At 42.0% G+C, this 11,183-nt stretch overlaps 2 long non-coding RNA genes across 2 annotated transcripts; both read right to left on the bottom strand.

Moving 5' to 3' along the window:
- Nucleotides 1-685: 685 nt before the first annotated feature.
- LOC119268306 lies at nucleotides 686-1,957 on the bottom strand. Its single transcript, XR_005133079.1, has 2 exons — nucleotides 1,612-1,957; nucleotides 686-1,259 (listed from the first exon to the last, which is right to left on the bottom strand). It is a non-coding gene; the product is annotated as an uncharacterized LOC119268306 (long non-coding RNA).
- Nucleotides 1,958-6,795: 4,838 nt separating this feature from the next.
- LOC119271579 lies at nucleotides 6,796-7,556 on the bottom strand. The gene is made up of 2 exons (XR_005134621.1): nucleotides 7,250-7,556; nucleotides 6,796-7,137 (listed from the first exon to the last, which is right to left on the bottom strand). It is a non-coding gene; the product is annotated as an uncharacterized LOC119271579 (long non-coding RNA).
- Between the last annotated feature and the right edge of the window lie 3,627 nt (nucleotides 7,557-11,183).

The raw sequence follows: 11,183 nt of genomic DNA, 5'->3' as shown, positions 1-11,183 counted from the left end.
TTGAAGCCTGGTTCAGGGGCTACTGAGGGAGTCCTGGATTAGGGGGTGTTCGGGTAGCCGGACTATACCTTCAGCCGGACTCCCGGACTATGAAGATACAAGATTGAAGACTTCGTCCCATGTCTGGATGGGACTTTCCTTGGCGTGGAAGGCAAGCTTGGCGATGCGGATATTCAAGATCTCCTACCATTGTAACCGACTCTATGTAACCCTAACCCTATCCGGTGTCTATATAAACTGGAGGGTTGTAGTCCGTAGGCAATCAACTCCGTACACAACAATCATACCATAGGCTAGCTTCTAGGGTTTAGCCTCCTTGATCTCGTGGTAGATCTACTCTTGTACTACCCATATCATCAATATTAATCAAGCAGGACGTAGGGTTTTACCTCCATCAAGAGGGCCCGAACCTGGGTAAAACATCATGTTCCCTGCCTCCTGTTACCATCCGGCCTAGACGCACAGTTCGGGACCCCCTACCCAAGATCCGCCGGTTTTGACACCGACATCGCTCTATACATTAGCTAGCCAAACGGATACAAACTAGAAATTCACATATACTACTATACATTGTATAGACTATCTGGGAGTACCCCCCACAGAAATTTGCAGATTGATTAGTCAGAACCTGCTGAGCTCTAAATACTCGCACATCATTTTATCTCTCAAAAAATTCTTCATCTTATACCCGAAAGTGCAGATCGATGAACATAGCTCAGCAATTCCATAAATACGCAAAGTTCTATCTATTTTTTACAAATTTCTCACCCAAAACAAGGCCCTTTGATAATTCTGGAACAAGTAGTACTTCCTTCAGGAACAAGAAATACTAGATCATGTACAGACTTCACAAAAAAGTGTGAGATGCATAACAAAAACTACTCGTGGTTATAAAAAAATACGCTGACTGCGAGCCTGTGGTGATTGCGGACTGCCCTTCGGTGCCTTAAGACACCTGCCTTTGTGCCTATGACATGTGAGCCCAGCAGGTGGCTGGCCTACATGTCAGGGACCCAAAGGCATGTGCTTTTACTGCATTGAAGCTGCTTCCGGTGATTGCATAGCTCCCTGCATACGGTGGTGTCTAGACTGTAGCACCACATGCACGCCATGGATCCTTGAGGAGTGGGTAGGCTGCCGAGATCCCAAACTCTATGGGCCATGGCCATGGTTAGAGAAGAAGGGATGTAGGGCCGGCGTGACTCCTAAATCTGGGAAATAAGGTGTTGCCTCAAGCATGTCTTGTTGCGTTGAAGCTCCTGCATCAGAAATCAAATGAAGAACTGGCATCACAATTTCAGCACAAACACCACATAGTCAGCAAGCACACCGGCCGGAGCAGACACCCACAACACACACATACACACGGCCAGCCATACACGACATGCGAACGCACAACACAAGAAAAAAGAAGGCCACAACCATGTTTCGAATGCCCATTTGAAAGATTCCATAGTTTCTTTGCCGAGAACAACACAACCAAAAACACAATAAATCCATTATGTCACTTAAGCAACTAAGCAATGCATGGATCAATATTCAATACACATAGCCAACAGAAAACATCAATTCTACATGCTCATGCCATGTCACTAATTACCATGCTCTTACCTTACATCGGCCTACATGGATCCAATTTTCAGCAAGATCTGCAACAACATATAACTAGGGTTAGGAAAGTTTGCAAAAAATGACAAGGAACAATAAAGACCTAAGGAATTGCTTCCCGCAGGCAGTGGAGGGGGGACGTGAGAGCACGGAGGGACGCCGGGAAGAGGAGCAGGAATGGCGGCGGACGGCTCGGGCAAGGCCATGGCGGCCACGGGCAGAGAAGTGACAGTAGGGGAGGAGGAGGAGGATGGCCGGAGAGGGGAGCTGCCACAGGGGAGGAGGAGGATGGCCTGCTTGGCGGACAGATCTGCTGGAGTACGAGAGGAGGAGCACAGCCCGCGTGGTGATTTACCTGGGCGCCGCCGCGTGCTCTCCTGCTCGCACGGGTATGGGGATGGCTGTTCATGATGGAACGGATAAGGCAAAAAAAACAAGGCTAAAAAAAGTTGCACGAACCTTTTATCGGCTGGGCACCGTGCGCAGTTGTGGACCTTTCCTGGGCTTGGAACCGTATCTCCACGGGCCCATGACTGGCGTGCCGCAGGGGTATCAGGCTATGGGATGGGCCTAGCGCATAGGCACGTGCACGCGTGGTCCACAAACACCTATAACAGGAAATAAAATGTATTCATTCCAAATGTGAGAAATTCAAAGATGGCAAATGTTTGGACCAGATCCAAGCCTAACATGTGGCTATGATAGCTACCTCCACAAGATTGTTGCATAGGTTTGCTTTTCCCTATATATATAGTGTTACTATTCATCACCCAGGGTGCAAAATAAGTTATTCTTCACCCGAGGTAATTTTACGATCGTTTCATAACTAAATTACGTTTGAAATAAACTAGTTACATTCATCTTGATTCACTATCTAAAATTTGGTATAATAAAACAAAAATATAGGTCATAAGATCAAAAAAATGCATTTTATGTATATTTTACACTATGTTTTACGTTTGCAATTTTACGTAATATAAAATATTTTTTACGGCGACTATATATTTTCTTACGATCTATTTTTAGTATAAAATAAGACAAAATTTATGAAACGCAAAATTACGGTGAATTGCTATTAAAATAGAGGGGGTGAAGAAAAACTATTCCTCGCCCACCCAGGGTGCAGAATAAATTATTCTTCATCCGAGGTAATCTTACGATCGCTTCCTAAATAAATTACGTTTACAATATAAATAGTTACATGCATATTGATTCAATAAAAATATAGGTTATAAGATCAAAAAATCACATATATGTATGTTTTACACTACGTTCTCTTTTCATGTATGAAATAAGACAAAATTTACGAAACGTAAAAATACGTTCCATTGATGTCAAAATAGCGAGGGGTGAAGAATAAATATTCCTCATCCATAGCGCGACCCTATTATATATATAAACACTATTCTGATCACAGGATCAGAATAATATTCTGATCACAACCTGAACTGCCTGAGTAATGCACCTGAACTTCCCTCTGTACGAACTCGACCTTCGGACTATCTTCGCAACCGTGGCTTCCCCCGCGAATTATTCTGATTAGTCATCTTCTATATGATGTTAATGTAATCTAGAAACGTTTTTAGCAACTAAATACTGGTTTTAAATAGGAATCTCGCTCGTTGGCGGATTTTGTTCTAGGGTCGTGATGAAATTGCGTTTTTTGCAATTTTACTGCCTGAGCTGTTCGACTTGAACTTCTCCTAGTGCTAGGTTGAACTTCCACCAACATTGCCCAAATGGGGCTTGCGATATACCATTGGAAAGCTATGGATACCAGTATCATGACCCAAGTTAAATTTTTGGCAAAATGTAAGTGGTTTTAGAGCAGTTTTGAAAACCGTTTTTTCTTCATATAAAAAACGTGAATCATATTTTTTATCGTATTTCTATACCGTTTATCGGAATGAGGCAAATAATATGGCATTGAAATGTTGTTGTAAACCGCTCCTTCCACATGTTGAAAGTTTTTTCTAATTCCTTATGATTAAAGAGTAATTTAGAAAATCATAAAATTTCGCAAACCGAATAGTCGAGTTCATATTTTCGATGTCATTTCTAAATGGCCAATCGAATTGAGGCAAATTATATGGCGTTGGAAAGCTTATGAAAATGCTCTACTTTCTCTTGTTGAAAGTTTTTTCTAATTTTGAACGGTTTAAAAGTAATTTAGAAAATAGTACAAGTTCCACCGAGTTCGTATTTTTGAGCTAAATTTTTAACCTTACGTCCTAATGCAACAAATGATATGGCGTTAGAAATCTTGAGGAAATGCGAAACTTTTTGGTATATATTATTTCTCCCGATTCATTACGGTTTTATGTCAATTTTCGAAATAGCTAAAAACGTATTTTCGTTGTAATTTTTATAAATTTTATCGGAATGGGGCAAATAATATACCATGAGAAAGCTACGAAAAATGTGAAACTTTTTCATATTTATGGTTTTCTCTAATTCCTAGCCGTTTTCAAGTAATTTCGAAAACGGCGGGATCATTCGTTCTGCCTTTATCACGGAACAGATTCTTCAAAAATGCACCGCGTGAAGAACTTGAACTTCTCGGCATGTGTACTTGAACTTCACTCTGTTTTTTCACGTGCTTTTCTCGTAGCTCTTCATCCACTGCTCGTAGCTCTCCATCCACTCACTGGAATTGAGCAAGTGATATACCGATGGAAAGCTGTTGTAAACAAACAACTTTCCCGTGTTGATCATTTTTTCATACTCGCGACGATTTTAAAAGTTTTTCATCTGAAATTCATTCAGTGTAGTAGTTGAACTTCCTGTTGTTTTCACGTTGAACTTCTGTGGCATATTTTTGTTTGTAATTTTCTCATCCATTCGTCGGTGTTACACAAGTGATATTCCTTTTGTACAAACCTCTATCACAATAATTTTTCTAACTTTCGCCGACCGAGGACTTGAACTTATAACAACAACAAATTCGGACCTTGCCTTTTTATTCATTTTTCTCATATTAAACACACACCATGTAGTACATGAACTTTTTCCATTTTTGTGATTTGAATTTTTTATTTTCTTTTTGAAATCAAATTGCTCCCAAATAATAATTGAACTTCCTTGTGGATTGAGAGAATTATTTTAAAATTCAAAAAAAAATCTTTTTTGTGTTTTCGAACATGGAAGTATAGGGTGAACCTCTCTCGCAAGAATTTTTGAACTTCCCCGACAGAGCACGTGAACTTCTTGCAACAAACCTTTTAAGCTTTCAGTTTTATATTCTTATATTCTTATCTGAAACGCATTTCGTGTAGTAGTTGAACTTCCTGATGTTTTCACCTTGAACTTTTGTCACGTATTTTTGTTCAACCTCTCTCACAACAATTTTTGAAATTTATTGGGCTAAGCACTTGAACTTCTAAAAACAAAATCTTTTAGCCTTTTCTTTTTCATTCTTTTTTCATACAAAATGCACACCATGTAGTACGTGAACTTCTGGCAGTTATCAATCTAAACTTCTCTCGGTTACGTGAAAACATCTGAGTTTTTTTACGAATATTCATCTGAATTTCTTAATTTTTTTATGAATTCTGAAGCACTCTATTTTTAAAAGTTGAACTTCTTGTTATTTTATTTTTGAACTTCCTATCTCCATTCTGAGGGAAATCTGAGTTTTCTATAATCACCGTACTTCTCCATATTTTTAATATGGACTTCCTGGGTTTTTTGATTAAACTTTTTTATGAAATTTTGAAGTGCTCTACTTTTAAAAGTTGAACTTCTTGTTATTTTAGTTTTATACTTCTTGTTTCCATTCTTTAATAACAAGGAAAATCTGAGTTTTCTATAATCATCGAACTTCTCCATCTTTTTAATTTGGACTTCCTGGTTTTATTTCTTTTAGTAACGGAAAAAACCTACTTTTTGATAGACATCGAGCAACTCAGTTTTTAAATTTGAACTTCTAGGTTTATTTTAGCACAAAAAATCTTCTTTATAAATTTGTTTGAGATGCTTTTTTTTAATGACCTTCTTTGGGTTTGTAACAAGCATTGAACTTTTTCGTCTTCTTAATTTGAACCTATAGGCTTTTTCTAGAAACGGGGAATGTTTTTTTATAATTTTTGAAATGATCATTTTTTTAATTTAAACTTCAATGTAATAGTATTGGAAAATGGAGAATATTTTTTTTATAATTTTTGAAATGATCATTTTTTAATTTAAACTTAAATGTAATAGTATTACACAAAGAAAAACTCAAAAAAGCTCCAACTTTCCCATGGCACTAGCACACGAGCAAACATTTGTTTTCTGCCTGCCACTAGTTTTTCATTTGACTTGCTATGAACATTTTGTTCGACCTGCACATAGCGCAATCCAGGAGGAGCTATGCCTGCCACTAGTTTTTCATTTGACTTGCTATGAACATTTTGTTCGACCTGCACATAGCGCAATCCAGGAGGAGCTATACAACAATGTTGTTTCAGCATGGCATGGAAGCGCACACATAGGACTTAATGATGCATCTTTTATGCCACTCTGGGCAGCGTTATTTTTTTCTGTAATAAACGTCGGGTTGCCCCGTTATTTTAAATTTGAACTTATAGTTTATTTAAGAAATGAGGAAAATCCTTTTTCTTTTAAAACTGTTGTGAATTATTCTATCTTGTTTTAATTTGACCTTCTTTGGGTTTTTTGTAAATAGAAAAATAATTTTTTAGTACAGAGATAAATCATCTATGTGTTTTTATAATTTGAATTTAGGTTATATTGTTTATAAACTAAAATATTTTTGGATCGGTGCACTACCTTTTTTTCGTAATGATTAATTTTGCCGACAGGATTTAGCAAAGTGTATGTTTGTTTATAACTACGACAGAGGCATTTTTTACATGTACTTTCTAGAATGATTCTCTGTACATACAAAGTTCTACAGTGTTGATTTTCTCTGTTTTCTTTAGCTGAGCTCTTGTGATGTGAGCACAAGGATGGAAACTGAAGAACATGCAGCTCTGTTCTTGGAGCATTCTCTGCACTTTGCTTTCCTCTCAACACACCATTTTGCCTTCTCTGCACTTTGCTTTTCTCTCGACGCACCATTTCTTTCTCAAAGGGTAGTTCTGAGGAAGCATCAGCCAGCACATAAACACTACAGATCCTTTGATGCTCATAGAAAGTTGGAATCTGTATACTACTACTACCATTAGAGACAGAATAGCTAACTCCTGTGCCGCACTCAATAACTGTTGTTTTTTTCCTGAAGCTCGGAATTACATTTTCCTACCTTCTTCCCGTGCTTGCTTGTTCTTTTCTTTTGACAGGTGAGAAATCAATGTGTGTTGCCACAGCGTCACCTTCTGGAGGAGCATCAAGAGGAAGTCGAAGCTGTCTTGAGGAACGACGTTCGTGCCCTGCAGTGGGGTTGGGACAGCTACAACGGCGGGATCCGGGAGCTCATCATCCATAGTCGGTGCGGCACTCTGCTGGTAGAAGTTCGAGGCCGGATCCGGAGGAAGTTCAAGATGATTAGGCGGTTTGGCGAAGACGACGCCTGACAGTGGCAACACTCTGGAGGTAGGACGGCAGCGCGCGATGTCACTGGGGCTGGGCGACAGTGCACTGGGACGCCGGTGAAATCATTCAATAATGAAGAAGAAGAAGGTAGGCAAGGGGATCTCACCGGCCCTGACCGGGATCCGGGCGCGTGGTGACGAGGATCCGGTCCTGCAGGTGGCGGCGCTGCGGCAGGAGGGCCTGGCAGCGGCGCTGCGGGAGGAGGCCGGCAGCAGCGTCACGGTAGGAGGCGGTGATTTCCGAATGGGGGTTTCCAGAGGTGGCGGCGCCCGGGGTTGGCGGGGCAGCGGCGCCTCGAGTCGGGGGCGGCGGCACCTGTGGTCAAGGGCGGCGATGGTAGGGTGGTCCCCGGTGGTAGGTGGATTGGGGGTTTCCTGCGGGGGCGGCGGGTGGGTCGGGGATCGTGAGTGGTGCGGGAGGTGGGGGATGGGTTCTGGCTTCTTTTGGCATCTACGGGAGAGTCTTGCTACACACACGATGAAATTGGACGATGCACAAACGATGGATTAAATCTGGCCGGACAAACGTTGATTGAGAAGGGCGTCGGCCGCTGGATTTACGTGTCGTGCATAGATCGGCCACTTGTGTCGTGCATGGAGCAATTTCGTCTACGGGATCTCAGGAGTATCCGATCGCGACTATAAAGGGGGAGTTCGTGATCCAAATAGTTATTCTAATCTCAGGATTAAAATAGTGTTACTATATATATATAATTTCCAATACATTGGCGCAAGTCAATTAATCACTGAAAATGCTTAGGTTGATGATTCTATTCAATCATTTTGTTCCCACTTCGTCTCTGTAGAGCTGTAGAACTTTGACAGTAGCTTGCGTAGGCATTGAGCTCATATATTTCGTGGGATCGTCTGGAGCGTTAACAACTAGAGAGAGCATTATTCAGGACTGACTTCACTGCAGTCTAGTCTTTGTTAAAATGTCTCTTTGAATCGAAGAAATAAGCCTGCCAAGGCACGACAACATCAATATTAAAATCCATTGTCCGTCGCTGCGTGGAGAATTGAATAGTAATATAGGTCAACCGACGACATGCAATGAATATATATAATATGTGTTTTGTCAACCATAAATTAGTGTGGAAGACTTACTCGGCAAAGTAGGGCATGTGTATGTTTTCCTTGGCCGCATTTGCCGTCATGCCTTCCCAAAGGTAGGTCGCCATGATGCAGGTTAGTTGCAGTGAGCATATGTCGAGTTTTCAATGGCTATATTTGGTTGTTTAGTGAGCATATATGACTTGTTTATTTTAGTTATTCACGATGTTATGTTCATTATATGCAAGTATGAACTGCATAGTTCAATTTCATCAATACCAATTTCAACGGCTATATTAAGTTCATGTTATGCCTTGTGGAGTTAATACATGTCCTTTATTTCAGTTTTATACAATTATCCAATGTATTGTCTAAGAACGAGCTACATTATATTTAGTTTTAACAATACCAATTTAAATTACAATATTTGCTCGTTGCTAAACTCGTTATTGTTAACATTCACTTTCATTTTTTATCTTATTTACTAGCGTGCTTAACCTACACATTGAAGCTATTATTTGGAGATGATGTTGCTATATATTTAGTTGATGTTAAGCTTGTTCTACTTAACATGCCTTTCCATGTACTTACACATGACAACAATAATGGGAGTGACTAACATTTTCCATCGAGGTTAGTTTCATCTATCGACTTATATTATATTACACCATTCTGCAATTGTAGTTTCGCTTCTAATACTAACTTGTTGCTTGCAGGTACATATGTCTTCGGTACAGATCCATGCTTGAACCCTTTTTGCATATGGGGCAATGAGATATTCATGAACTAGCATCAGGTGAGGAAACTAATAAATATTGTTAGAAAAATAAACGAATGATGGCAATTAATATATTTGTTTACGCTCTATCCAACACAACAGTGAGCTATAGATGGTAACTATGAACTTTGTAGCATTCTTTTTTCTGCCCATATGGAGTTGTTAGACGACAACGTCTGAATATTTTTTGTTGCAATGGTTCCTAGAGAAGTTTACTCAAGATTACCTTGCAAAGTACATGATTGGTGGACATGCAACGAAGGTTAAAGTATTTCATCTAGACTATAATGAGTATCTAGAAGTCTTGAAGACAATGAAGGATGTGGGGTGGCCATCACAAGGGGTTTCCCTAGAGTCGTGTGTGCATTCGTCGTCGAGGAGGGCTCAATATGGGCATTCCACTTCACCTTCTCCAGCAACCAGAGTATCTTTCTCATTTTGTGTTACCATCTTTAATACGACTATGGCTCATTATTCTTTATTTGTTGTTTCTGTAGTTCTTGAATATATGTACCTATGAATCCAATTATGCATTCGTTCTTAAACCTATTTGTATACATGATCAATAGGAAATAAGTGATTGCCTACTTTCAAATTCAAATTTTGTGAAATTCTAAATGTAGGAATTAAATTAGAAAGAAAATTATGCTCTACAGGCCATTACACTGCACACGGTTTACCAAAGCAAAACATCTGTGAGCAACCTCCAGTTCAAACATGTCGGTGGAAACGACACCTATGGAATCACTGGGATCCCTTCTACGGTTGGCGGGCGCGGGGTTGTCAAAGAGTGGGTCTAGTAGCTAGCACAAAGATCGTTTACCCAGGTTCGGGCCGCAAGGATGCGTAATACCCTAATCCTGCTTTGGTGTATATTTGAGTGTTCTTGAGCTTCCGAACTAGCTGCGGTGTGTGCGTAGTCCAAAAGATCAGAATCCTTCTCCAGTAGGCCTCGGGCCTCCTTTTATAGTCAAAAAGGGGTCGCCACAGTGGCACACGGGAGGTGGAAAGGTAAATAGTGTACAAGCTTATCGCCTGTCATTACGGGACAAGGCGCATTAAATGCGCCCCTTAGGTGTCCCGTTGCTTTATTGGGGATGGCAACGAGGCCCGTCCCGTCTGTCGCCGTTCCGCCTTGCTCCGACACGCATCCAGGCCAACGAGGCATGCAGCGCCACGTTAGCTGGCAGGCTGCTGAGATGGCGTGGTGGTAGGGTCTTCACGAAGATCTGCATGCCACCACACAGGTGCTTGACTAGCTGGATTAGCATCCATGTATTGCCACGTGGGTACTAGCCTCAGTTGGTGGGTTGGCCACTGAGCTCGGGCGGTGACGGGGCGGCAAGGTCTTGTCGCAGTCCTGCTTATATTCCTGGCAAGGGTATTGCCAGGGTCTTGTGATCGCCCTCATCAAGAGTCTTGTCGGGGCCATGCGAGTGTTTTCGGCAAGGAGCCTTGTCGGGGCCTCGGGGGCATCCTCGGCAAGGAGGCTTGCGATTGTCTTTTCTTCTGGTCATTGTCTAGTCTTGTGGGCTCTTTGTCTTCACAAAGATTCATATGTCACCATGGAGGTGCCTCCCGAGCCTCGGTTTCAATGTGGTTGATGGTGTTGGAACCCTTGGGCTCAAGGGTGGCGCGCTCTGCTGGCATTGGGCAAGTTGCCCCGGCAAGGCTCTTGCCGGGGCTGCGGAGGCCCCTCGGCAAGGGTCTTGCCGGGGGAGTCCACCTCGCCCTCTTGCTTTTGCTTCCTCTACACCGCTAGGTATGGCCGCAAGCGCGGCTCTGGATGTCTGCGCACAAGTAAAGGGGAACAAAAGAGAGCCCCTACTTTTGTGCACCGACATGAGCCCCCGGGCCTAGGCCATACATAAGCGCGATGCGTTGTTGGGCTAGGCCCAAAATGGTGCGCGTGCATGTGGGGCCGAGTTTTACTGGTGTAATTTTCTCGCCCATCGCACTTCCCCATGACCCGCGTCGAATGCGCAACACGGGGGTCATGTGTGATGTGGGGGTCATGCATGGGGCGGTTGCCTCCCTCACGTGTCACATCGCAGTGAATGGTAAAGAGGCAGCCCGTGCCTTCCCCATAAGAAAAAGGGAAAACTACGGGCGCGCTACTCATTTACCCTTCGCGTCTCTCCAATTTCGGAACCGATGTCCCCCCTTCTTCTTCCTCAAGCAAAAAAGCTGAAACCCCTGCCTCCATCTGC

This window comes from Triticum dicoccoides, chromosome 3A (assembly GCF_002162155.2).
Source record: "Triticum dicoccoides isolate Atlit2015 ecotype Zavitan chromosome 3A, WEW_v2.0, whole genome shotgun sequence".
Classification (NCBI taxonomy): Eukaryota; Viridiplantae; Streptophyta; class Magnoliopsida; order Poales; family Poaceae; genus Triticum; species Triticum dicoccoides.
The sequence above is the reverse complement of the archived record's forward strand: the minus strand, read 5'-3'. Positions and strand labels throughout refer to the sequence as shown.